The sequence below is a fragment of the Dendropsophus ebraccatus genome, chromosome 1 (genome assembly GCF_027789765.1).
Source record: "Dendropsophus ebraccatus isolate aDenEbr1 chromosome 1, aDenEbr1.pat, whole genome shotgun sequence".
NCBI classification, from domain to species: domain Eukaryota; kingdom Metazoa; phylum Chordata; class Amphibia; order Anura; family Hylidae; genus Dendropsophus; species Dendropsophus ebraccatus.
In genome coordinates, this window is record NC_091454.1 from 192,164,009 (window position 1) to 192,173,339 (window position 9,331).

The following is a 9,331-nucleotide window of genomic DNA, read 5'->3' on the forward strand; positions in this document are numbered from 1 at the left end:
TAAGCTTTATTAAAGGGATTATCCAGTGCTACAAAAACATGGCCACTTTCTTTCAGAGACAGCACGACTTGTCTCCAGTTCAGGTGCGGTTTGCAATTAAGCTCCATTAACTTCAAAGGAACCAAGCAGCAAAACCCCGCCCAAGCAGGAGACAAGAGTGGGGCTGTGGCCATGTTTTTTTAGCGCTGAATAACCCCTTTAAGTTTCTACAGGGTTATGTGTGAGATGAAGGATGTTATACTGCATTTACTGTGTTCTTTCCTGATGGTCCATTCACTTACAGCAAGCATAGGCTGCAGTCTACTAAAGGGTTAACGGTGTACATGTAATTTGATATCTGCTTGTAGGGTCAGTCTGTCTGAGGTTTTTCCCTATCAACCTATCAGCCTAGAAAATAAAGGAGAGCTCTGGGGAAAACAAAAATACAGTGCAGGCAGGGAGGTGCAGGAACATAATAAATCAAGATATACTTAGACATCCCCATGCCCCCGCTTGGTGAAGTGGTGGTGGTGAAGTATGCGGGCATGGGTAAGTATACCTTTTTTTAAATTACGTTCCAGCACTTCATTTACCTGCACTGTATTTTTTATGTTTTCCCAGTTCTCCTTTAAGAATCTCTTATCTCCTATGGCCAATCAGACCCCTAACTTCATTCTCCTCATGTCTCCTGTGCAATTACAGAGCAAAATACCTCAGGTCACCTCCATCAATAGGAAACACTCCCTGATAACTAGGGTGGTCCTTGTAGGTCTAAGAGTGCTTCAAGTCTCCATTTTCATGCTCTCTCTGTCCAGCTGTATCCAGAGACAGAGATTAATCTTTCAGGGGCCTGGCCTCTGGCCAGCACCCATGACTGTGCTGCTGTACTGGTGTGTTCCTGTCTGCGTAACTATGCAGCACTAAACCACCAGAGTGCGACTATGCCTGAGGGGAACCTGCATGTCCACGCTGAGAGGGTTATCCATCTATAAATCTACCAGTCCTCAGTCAAGTCCTGTGTCTCTGCATCCTGAGGTACAACAAAGTCTAGTCAAGGGTTGGAGAAGCTACGTTTCTTGCTGAAGTTCACCTCTGCTTTCAGAGAGTCCTTTCTGTCAAATGTTGAGGGTTTGCTCCTACCAGTGATGAGTACCGATTTCTTCTTTTTCTATGTCTTTTAAGTGTTGTAAAGACGAGATCAAAAGGAAATCATCACAACCGATCCAAAGTTGTCAGGACCCTCTTCAGCAGAGTACAGCACTGTATGAACAATGCTCCTCTTAGTAGTCCACCCTGTCATTCTTGCTTAACTCACTTAAGGTAACGTCAAGTCAGAGACCATTCAAAAGTTGTCCTGAAACTCTCTTCCCCTGCAAAATGCAGTGATAAATTTACCTTAAAGTAGGATTAACCGACAGACCTGCTCCCTGCGAACTCGCCTTGTGATCAGGGATTTGTATGCAAATGAACTGTGACTGTATTCCGTACCTGCACCATAAAAAACTTTTACCACACCTCCTCTTCCCCAATGGAATATGTGAGGGAAGGAAGGGGTTGGCCATGTTGGATTTCAGCTGCCCAACCCTTTTGTTCTTGGAAGATAAGTCATTGCTAGAGGAGCCTGGAGGCAGCTAATGCCGCTCCTTCCATTAAAAACATACGCATGTTTTGTGGAGCCAAGCATACACATGTGTATGACGGGGGATGAGATCTCTTCTCTGGCTCTTAGATGGGTGCTGAGCAGAGGATATGATGTCCATAATGTCTAATAGGGTATATAAAAGGGTTGCTTGATAAGCATTTTTTTTTTTTTAAATTCGTTTTATTGAAATATGTGCAGAGTTCAATAACCATACATGTTGATACAGAAGCATTAACGTGGATTTACTAGCTGCCCTCGCAGGGGCTCTGCACAAGCGTAACTACAAAAGAGGAAACCATACAATCTTCAGCATAAGTCATAAAAGAATCAGCATTATGCAGTAGTAAGAAAACAGAATGTAGCATAGTGAGCCTAACAGCTCGGCACTCATTTTAACCTGACAAAGATGCTAACATGGAGTCAATGGTCGTTCTATAGTTGTGTACCGAATATTGTGTAAATGGTGTTCTTCCCTTCTCCAAAATTGTATACAAAAATCGTGGCTGCCCTAAGAAATACGATAAGGTGTGGGGCCACACCTTATCGTATTTCTTAGGGCAGCCACGATTTTTGTATACAATTTTGGAGAAGGGAAGAACACCATTTACAATTTTCTTCCATTTAGATACCGTGGGAGGGCGAGAGTCCATCCACCTCAAGGCGATCCCCTTGCGTGCCAGGAAAAGCACCTCTTTAAGAAAGGTGCGTTCATGGGGGTTCCAGGCCTCCTCATCCAAGACTCCGAACAGGCAAATGAGAGGGTCTATCTGTAAGGGCCTAGTCAGAACTTCTGACAATATGGAAATAACATCATTCCAATATGCGGATAGGTATGGGCAGGACCATATAAGGTGCCAAAAATCCGCGCGGGGTGCGTGACATCTATGGCACTCATCATTGTCCAGACGCCCCATGCGGAAAAGCCGCGTGGGTGTGAGATAGCTATGGTGGATAATGTATAATTGAATGATTTTGTGATTAGCTGCCGGAGAAACCAATCGGTGTGAGGCCATAACCTCCTGCCAGTCCTCCGCAGTCATAGAAGGAATGCAAGTCGTCCAGTAGGTCTCTGCTCCAAGAGGCATATCAGCTGTCTTATACGCTAAAAGGTGAGTGTAGAGGATGGAGATAAGTCCTTTCGGGCCTTGGGTCTTAAGGACTCCTATCAATGGGTAATCAGAGATAGGCTTTCTGGGGTGAGGGAATTGACTCGCAATGGCATGACGAATCTGCAAGAACTTAAAGAAGAAGCCCCTCGGCATATCATACTCTGCCTGCAGTTAATCAAATGATTTGAATACGTTCTGACTAAATAATTGGCCCACCGTCAGTATCCCATGGGCTCTCCAGAACTCGGGGTCCAATGCTGAGGTCAGGTGAGGTAGTGCTGGGTTTCCCCATAGTGGTAGGTCTGACATAATATCCTGGAATCTATGTATGTGTAGAGCAGCCCGCCACACCTGCCTGGCTAATTTATGGGCAGGGAGCAGTGGTTTAGTCTGGCCATACGCAGACTCCAACAAAGGTCGGAGGGTGGACCATCCCAGATAGTGAGCTAGAAAGTATTCACTTAGTGGTAACTCATCAGTGAATAGCCAGGGCCGTAGATGCTTCAGTTGACCAGCAAGATAATAAAGATGTATGTCTGGCAGGGCATACCCCGCAGCGTCCTTAGGGCGCTGAAGGGTAGTGAGTTTCAGCTTGGAACGGGAGGATCCCCAGATAAAGGAGGGGAGTAAAGAGGAGACAGACCGGAAGAAAGACATGGGAACAGGTACCGGGGAGTGTTGTAGTGCGTATAAACACTTAGGGAGAATAATTAATTTGACCAAGTTAATACGCCCAGGGACATTTAAGGGGAGCGTACTCCAAACCTTAAATTTGTCTCGGATATACGGGATAAGGGGCAATATGTTCCCTGTTAAATCTAGTGTAGCGTCTCTGTATATGTTGACACCCAGATAGCGGAACTGGTCCACCACCTTCAGGTTACAGAAGTGTGTTGGCCAAGTGCGCCGTAACAGTGGTAGAAAGGCTGATTTGCCCCAATTAATTCTGAGGCCTGAGTAGTGTCCATATCTGTCAATTTGTGCTATATATCTGGGCAATGTAGTCCGTGGTTGCGTCATGTATAGCACCAGGTCATCTGCATACATGCCAATTCTGGCCTCCCGGTCTCCCAGTCTCATACCCTGAATGGTAGTGTCCTGGCGGAGGAGAAGCGCTAGGGGCTCCACCGCCACCGCGAAAAGCAGGGGCGACAGAGGGCACCCCTGCCTCGTCCCCCTACCCAAATTAAAGAGGTCCGAACACAGGCCATTCACCAGTATTTGCGCCTTTGGGGCAGCATACAGTATTTGAACCCACTTAATGAAGTTTGGTCCAAACCCGAACCTACGGAGAGTCTCCATGAGAAAGGGCCACTCTATGGAGTCAAAGGCCTTGGCCGCGTCCAGCGAGGCCAAGGCCCAGTCCCCCCCAAGCGCTGTGCCCACCTGCACCGCAGTTTGTACCCTTCTGATATTGTCCGTCGTGGAGCGTCCGGGCATGAAGCCAGACTGGTCGCCATGTATAATGGACAATATGACCTGGTTCAGACGAGTAGCTAGGAGCTTCGTGAGAACCTTGTAGTCCAGATTTAACAAGGAAATGGGGCGATACGACCCACATTCCTCCGGGTCTTTCCCAGGCTTAAGGATGACGACCACCGTGGCCTCATACATAGTATGGGGAAGTAAGCCTGTCTGAAAGGCAGCCCTATATGTATCAGTCAGGGGGGTCATCAGAGTATCAGAATATTTACTGAAGACCTCCAAGGGAAGGCCGTCAGGTCCTGAGGCCTTACCCCTAGCAAGGTCCCCAAGTGTAACCGCCACCTCTTCCAATGTAATATCTGCTTCCAGTAGTTGTGTCTCCTCCTCCGTTAGTGTGGGGAATACTATGTCATCTAGGTAGGTACTAAGTTGCTGGTCAGTATAGTCCACCTGGGAAGTATAGAGGTCCCTATAAAAGGCAGAGAATCGCTCAGCTATCTGGGATGGATCCGTTAGAATGTTGCCTTCCGCGGATCGAATTTTAAGTATGGGAGGGGCAGAGGTGTTCTGGTGTACTAGATGGGCCAGTAAGTGGGCGGACTGATTACCGTGCTCAAAATAAAATTGTTTGGAAAAGAACGTTTTCCTATGAATTTTTTCATTAAGGTGACACATATATTCCCGTCCCTTACGTAGTTTTGTCTAGTGCTATCCGAGGGGTCCCTGACATACGCCTCCTCCAAGTGCTTACAGTCCTGCTCCAATTCCTTTTCCCTAAGGGACGTGTCTCTTTTGATAAAAGAGATGGAGGACCTAAGACAGCCCCGGAGATAGGACTTCAGGGTATCCCATCTCACAGTTACATTGTCATAATCTCGGTGGGCTGTCAGGAATTCCCCCAACTGATCTGGAATGCGATCCTCCTGGCCTATCAATTGTAGCCAAAATGGATGGATTTTCCACCTACGGGGTTGCATATGAACAGCATGAGCAAGGGTAAGTATCACAGGGGAGTGATCAGATATCGCTCGTACCTGATAGGATACATCCTGTATATAAGGATAAGCTATGTTATTGCAATAAACCAGATCAATACGGGAGAGAGTCCCTCTGCCCACCGAGTAACAGGAATAAATGTTTCGTGCCGGATTATGAGACCTGAACACATCTAGCCATCCGACCTCCTCCATTAATTGGGATAAAGGTGAATCAGTGGGTACCTGAGGGAGGAGGCCTGGTCCCTGAGGAGCTCGAGCTAACCTGTCAATGGCCGGGTTCGGGGTCAGGTTAAAGTCACCAAAGCATAAGCAGCGGGCTCCTGGGTACCTCGCTGCAAATGTAGTTGCCAGGTGTATAACCTCTAAAGAGGCCGGTGGGGGATTATAAATAGCCATTAGGACATAGGGGACATTATGAATATACGCATGTACAAATATGTACCTGCCCTCCGAGTCTATCCTAGTAGTGACTGGTTCCCAGGCCAGCGAGCGATGCACTAATAAAGACACGCCCCTAGAGTATGAGGTGTGAGAGGTGTGCGCCTGCCACTGGACCCAAGCTTTGTGGAGCAACTTGTATCTCGTAGGGATCAGATGGGTCTCCTGGAGGGACACAATCATGGGATTATTCTGGCGGAGATGGGCAAATATTAGAGCCCGTTTCCTAGGGGAGCCCATCCCTCTCACATTCCAGGACACAATTACGGGGTTTGCCATCGTGGGACTATATAAATATATTTAGGCATTTCTGGCGTGGGTCTCATGTGTGTACAGGGAACTATAGGTGCCTTACCCGGTGCTTGACTCCTGATATGTGTAAACCAAAGCGTTGTGTTTGTAAACCATAACTTATAGCAACCAATGTCGCAACGGCGACACATCTTTAGACCAAATATCGGTAACGGAATGCTCAAGAACTGCATTAACACATGAACAACTGTAACTGTGGTGGCTCTATATCTGGGGTGGAGCCCGCGAATGCCACCTTTCTTTCAGATCACCACAATAATAATAACCGGTTATGGGGCCATGGGGGATCATCGGAGGCGCCACAGCATAAGTGATATGCGTCCCTAGTCAGTAGTACTTGCCCATCCTCAGTTCAGTTGCAGGATACATGACCGCGATGAGTTACAGCAGGCCAGGGTGTTAAGTCTAGAACAGCAAACAGAAGAAGTGAAAAGGGAACAACTTATATTCAAGCTTGGCACCGCCCGGTCGTCAGCTCATCCAAGCCTTGTTAATCTCGGGGCGGAGTACGTTGTCGCTGTCGTCTCACCCATTCCTCAGCATCAGACGGGGTGTTAAAGAAGATTGCCCTGTCTCCATCCGCCACTCGTAGCCTAGCTGGATAGGCCATAGAATAAGCTATCCGCAGATCTCGTAGCTTGGCCTTTACAGCCGTAAATGTAGCTCTCTGCTTCTGCAAATCGGCTGAGAAATCCGGGAACAGGGAGACCTTAGTGTTGTCAAAGATAATGTCCCCTTTCTGTCTAGCCAGCCGCAGGATCAGGTCCCGGTCGTTACAGCAATGGGCGAGGCTGAGCTCCTGGTGGCGGTGGGCGCGCCGGGACCCTGTGAGCACGCTCTACCGTGAATGCCACGGAAAACGCAGCTCCCGGAAACAGTTCTCGAAACCACCTTTCTATAAATCTGGCTGGGGCCTGACCTTCTGCGCGCTCGGGCAGTCCGATCACCCGGACGTTATTGCGCCTCAGGCGGTTTTCCAGGTCATCATTCTTCTGCTTACACAGTTCCAGCTGCGATTCAAGTGCCGACACAGTGTTGGCCAGCGGGGTGGTAGCATCCTCTAAGGAGGAAACCCGGTCCTCAACATGCGTCACACGGCCTCTAAGGTTTTGCATGTCCGTGCAGAGCAGGCCCACATCCACCTTCACCTCCTCCAACTTGCCCGTGAGCGTAGTTTTACAGGATGTTATAGCTTGCAGTACCTGCTCCGTCACTTGCTTCAGAGTAAGTTCGGGTTCTTCTCCTGCGTCTGTGTCCGCATGTCGGCTGGCGGTGCTCTGCTGTGCGGGTTCATCTTCCCGGCGCTCCGGCTCATCGGCGCCATCTTGGGAATCGTCTCGGGCAAAGTCTTTCAGTCGATTTAGCCCCTGGCGATCTTTATTCTTGCCGTAGTCTTGCTTTCCAATCTTCCCCATGACTGTCGGCAACAAGTCGTGTGGTGGATTTCAGGATATCTTGCAGGATAAGCGGTGTTTCACGGGCTCAGTCCAGGAGCTACTCCGGCATGCGTCTGCTCTCAGTGCGCGCTAAGCCACGCCCCCCCCCTTGATAAGCAGTTTATAGTTCAGCACTTATATATGAGGCTCTGGGCAGCTGTCACCTGTTTTTCTAAACCATAAACTTGAACTTTGACGTGTCATAGAGTTTTGGTCAGGGTCCAGATATACAGACCCTGATGTATCCCTGGACGAGTGAAGAGGAAAGTGACTGAGTGAGCCTCTTCCCACTCTAATGCTAAGTTTACATGAGGCGATTATTGGCCCGATCGTACGATTAACGATTTAGAAGTAACGATTTTTTTTATAACGATCAGCGTTTAGATGGAACGATACATCGCACAGAAAATTCGTTTTGCGATTGTTTTGCGATCGCTTAAGCCTATCTCACACATAGGTAAAATCAGTGAACGACTGTTTACATGGAACGATCGTCGAATTTTTTGCGAACGACGGTTTAAGAACATGCTAAAAGATCAAAATGAATGATTTATCGATCGTTCGCCGCGTTTACACGTACGATTATCGTTCGAATGCGATCGTTATCGCGAAAATTCGCCCGATAATCTTTCCGTGTAAACGTAGCATAAGGGTCCGTTTACACAGAAAGATTATCTGGCAGATTATCTGCCAAAGATTTGAAGCCAAAGCCAGGAATGGATTTGAAAAGAGGAGAAATCTCAGTCGTTCCTTTATGACCTGTTCTCTGTTTATAGTCTGTTTCTGGCTTTGGCTTCAAATCTTTGGCAGATAATCTGTCAGATAATCTTTCTGTGTAAATGGACCCTAAGAAGTGGCGACGCTCAATTAAACTACAAAAAAAAAACCAAAACATGTATACACACCTTAATAAAATTAGCAGTAAACTCCTAATTCTTTGCTTTGACCCATAGAATTTATTTTTGATGACTTGTCAGTATATCATGTCAGATACCTAGGTTACTTTGAACAATGATGTGCAGAGATGTATGAAACAGAAGTCACTGCCAGACAGCTGCTTCCTGGTGACATTTAAAATTGGGTGTGTATGAAACCCATATGTATGATTGCCAATTGGTTTATAAATAAATGGACTGAAAACATAGGACATTGCAGAGATACACACCTCCTTCTACTGAAATCCTTACAGTATATCACATTAACTTCAACAGACAAATAAAAAGTCCTTTGTCTGTCTGGATCTGGGCTCACTGAGTAGTATTTTCCATAATTTTCAATAATTTGGTACAGTTTTTTTTCTTTTAAATCAACTGTCAGAAAGTTATATAGATTTGTAAATTACTTCTATTTAAAAATCTCAAGTCTTCCAGTACTTATCATTTGCTGTATGTCCTGCGGGAAGTGATGAATTCTTTCCAGTCTGACACAGTGCTCTCTGCTGCCATCTCTGTCCATGTCAGGAACTGTCCAAAGAAGCAATGAAGGAGAGGTTTTCTATGGGGATTTGCTACTACTCTGGATAGTTCCTGTCACAGACAGAGGTGGCAGCAGAGAGCCTGGAAAGAATACAGCACTTCCTGCGTAGCTGATAAGTACTGGAATGTTTTTAAACAGAAGTAAATTACCAGTCTATATAATTTTCTGACATCAGTTGATTTGAAAGATTTTTTTTTTCTGCTGAAGTACCCCTTAAAAGTGTATGTAAATGATCGTATGAGATCACTCTACCTGGTGATGTCATCAGTAGTGAGCCATGCCATAGGCCTTGATATTACGTTACACGATACGTTATACATGAAGCTTATACTAGATATGGGTCTCGTGAAGTTTCTATCATGTACAAGTCTTATCGCTTCTACACTGGGTTCACTTATAGTCCACATCTGTTTCCGCTTACACCCTAATTATCGTACAGTATTTAGAGGATGTTTATTTCTTCTGCCATAAGGATCAATTTCAGATGTTGGGACTGAGTGAAAGATAACTGCAGGC